This window comes from Hyperolius riggenbachi, chromosome 7, assembly GCF_040937935.1.
Source record: "Hyperolius riggenbachi isolate aHypRig1 chromosome 7, aHypRig1.pri, whole genome shotgun sequence".
In the NCBI taxonomy this organism is placed as follows: domain Eukaryota; kingdom Metazoa; phylum Chordata; class Amphibia; order Anura; family Hyperoliidae; genus Hyperolius; species Hyperolius riggenbachi.
Genome location: NC_090652.1, coordinates 250682789 through 250685716, shown reverse-complemented (window position 1 = coordinate 250685716; position 2928 = coordinate 250682789). Strand labels below are relative to the sequence as shown.

The following is a 2928-nucleotide window of genomic DNA, read 5'->3' as shown; positions in this document are numbered from 1 at the left end:
TTAAAACGGAAAATAAAACTGTGAGGTTCTAAAAAACGAATACATTTTTTAGGAGTAGGATGAAAGAAATTGTTTATCTTCACAGTTTATTTGCAACTTGGATTTTCAATAATGTTCATGTATGAGTTAAAACGTTTGTATGAAGTTTTAAATTGCTGTTGCCACTTTGCGATAGATAAATTGACTTTTGGGTTGCAGTTTGGGCACTCGGCCTCCAAAAGTTTCGCCACCACTGTCCTAATCTAATGTCCCACATTGCTAAGTAAACGAAAATTTGTCGCCACCCATGGCCACACCCACATTCTGGTCCATGGCCGCACCCATTTTTGGGGGCGGCGCGTACGTGCGCCGCACAACATAACCCTCAGGTTTTTCGGCACACACATCTTCTCTAAAATTTGCGGCGCACCACTTCTTCCCTGCCTTTTTGCACCCCCCCCCCTGGAAAATTTTGTGCGGACGCCCATGGCTATGAACTGGCACAAAGTCTATAGACGCCGCGGCCAGTTCATGGAATCCATTCAATTATATATTTGATGCTTGCTGTCACAGGATCTTCTCTGTCAGTCCAATCACACATGAAATGAAATATTGTAGTTATTATGGCTAGCAATGTCAGCAGTTATAGGTGGCACTAGTCATCGTTGATCCCTAGTATCTGCCCGAAGTCATAGTTGGTTGCTTCCCACAATTTTTGAAAACTGTCATTATGAATAATATTATAATCGTTTACATTATGCTGTAAGTAAGAAGATTCTTAATTAATGAAGGTATAATACAGTGGTCATTAATACTGTAATATTTCTTTTCCAGGAATTTACAAGAGGCCAGTATGACCTCACCACCCCGAGGGAGAAAAGGGACGTGGTGAGAAGGGTGCAGGGGATCCTGAGGGCCGAGTACCGGCGGGACCTCACCACCAAGCAGGTCCAAATGTTATGGAGCGACCTTAAGAGGAGGGACCAGGACTTGCTCAGGCGGGTGGTTGCCCAAATAGGATGTAAGTCAGCAAACTATTAGTTTATGTATGTCTATTTTGGGTTTTATATGCTGTATGTATTTATCCTAAAAAATAATTCCATGGGCTGAATACTATAGAGTTGTGCAGTATGTACAGTTAAAGTATATATCCGTAAGGTATTCACAGTGCAGCACTTTTCCCACATTTTGTTTTGTTAGGGGCTTATTCCAAAATGGGTTAAAACATATTATTTTGTGCTCCTGTGTGGGCATAGTGATGATATTTGTGCAATATGTACTGAGTATACTGCATTCATGCAAATAAAGTTATTAAAAAAAATGGGCCCCTAGGCTTAACATTGGTTTTTGATAACCACTGATGATCAATTAACTTATTTTTTTTTTAAGAAAAATTTGATAGGTGCTGTCGTCCATCTGGACCCTATATCCTCTCCAGGCCCTAGGCAAGTGGCTAGGTTTGCCTTGTGGATGGTCCGGCTTTGTTGCACAGCAATTTTTTTTAAAGATCTCTCCAGAGCTATTCAATCGTATTGAAGCCTAAGCTCTTGCTGGGCCACTCAAGAACATACACAGAGTTGTCTCGGAGCCACACCATTGATATCTTGACTGTGTGCCCAGGGTCGTATTCCTACTACAAGATGAACCATTGCCCCAGTCTGCGTTCCAAGTGCTCTCTTTAAAGTGATCCTTAAGCCTGTAAAAAAAAAAGAAAAAGATTTTGACTCAACTGTGGCTTCCCTGAGCCCCCTGCAGTCGATCGGTGCCCTCGCCGCCTCGCTCAGATCCTCCTGGACCCCACGGCGACCACTTCCGGTTTCGCTGTCAGGAACCGACAGGCATTGGGAACGCGAGTGATTCTTCGTGTTCCCAGCAAAAATATCGCCCCCTATGCTACTATTACGTCCCGGAGGCCGCAATAGCCGCAAAGGATCACTTTAAAGCCTATCCTAGTTTTATTTTACTGTATTGAAGAGTCATATTCTTTCATGTATAATAAATACATTAAAGGAATAAGAATATGATTTTTTGTTCTGTGTTTAGAGTAAGGTCCTTATCAAAGTTCACTTGAAAATAGAAATAAAAGTAATTGTAGTTCAAACAATAAAGTTATTACTTTTTATCCATTTTATCATATATTTTGATTAAATTGTATTATTCATTACTCCTTACTACAGCTGCAAGTGGTACCCGCACTGCCCGGCCCCGGGGATCCTCTGCACCCAGGCCTTCTTCCTCAAGAGCCTCCTCACCTGGCCCCAGCCATCATAGCCAGAGGGCTTATCTGCTTAGAGCCAGGACACCGCTTTATGGTAAAATTCTCTTACTGTATGATTAACATTGCATACTATGGAAAAGCAAGTAAATGCTATGTTATATGTATTACATTACAGGTTCTTAATTTTAGGGATGATCAATGAGATTGAAATATGTACAAGTTGATGGATTGCTGGGTTTACCTATTTTGCACATTTTTTTCTACAGTTCCTCTATCAACATATACGAGGCTGAGGGGCCAGGTGAGGAGGCTGACGAAGACGAAGAGGAGGCATGAGCAGGAAATCCGCTTACTGAAGCAGCAGATGCTTGAAATGCGTCAGCATATGGCGAATGTGGAGGAGGAGGTCCGCCAGTTGAAGGGGACAGGGGGTAGGCGGTAGGGTGGACTGAGGGGTTTTTTTTTTGTTGTTTTTTTGTTGTTGTTGTTGTTGAAGATTTTTACTGCTGGCAGGTGATGTAGCTGCTGCATGGTTTTTTGGCAGTTGGAAACAGCTGTAAACAGCTATTTTCCACAATGCAGCAAGGTTCACAGGCCTGGTGTTTCACAGCATCAGAACTTTGTGTCTCTTATACAAGCCTCATTTTTAGCTGTACAGAAGAAAACTGCCCGGGCATTTTGCCCCTGAATCCGGGCAAAGCATGATGGGATTTCTGAGGTTGTTGTTCTCG

The 2928-nt window shown here is 42.5% G+C and overlaps 1 long non-coding RNA gene across 1 annotated transcript; it reads left to right on the top strand.

Annotated features, from left to right (window-relative positions):
* The first annotated feature begins 818 nt into the window (after positions 1-818).
* On the top strand, positions 819-2614 carry LOC137525820 (uncharacterized). The gene is made up of 3 exons (XR_011023020.1): positions 819-1000; positions 2157-2291; positions 2464-2614. It is a non-coding gene; the product is annotated as an uncharacterized lncRNA (long non-coding RNA).
* Positions 2615-2928: the final 314 nt, after the last annotated feature.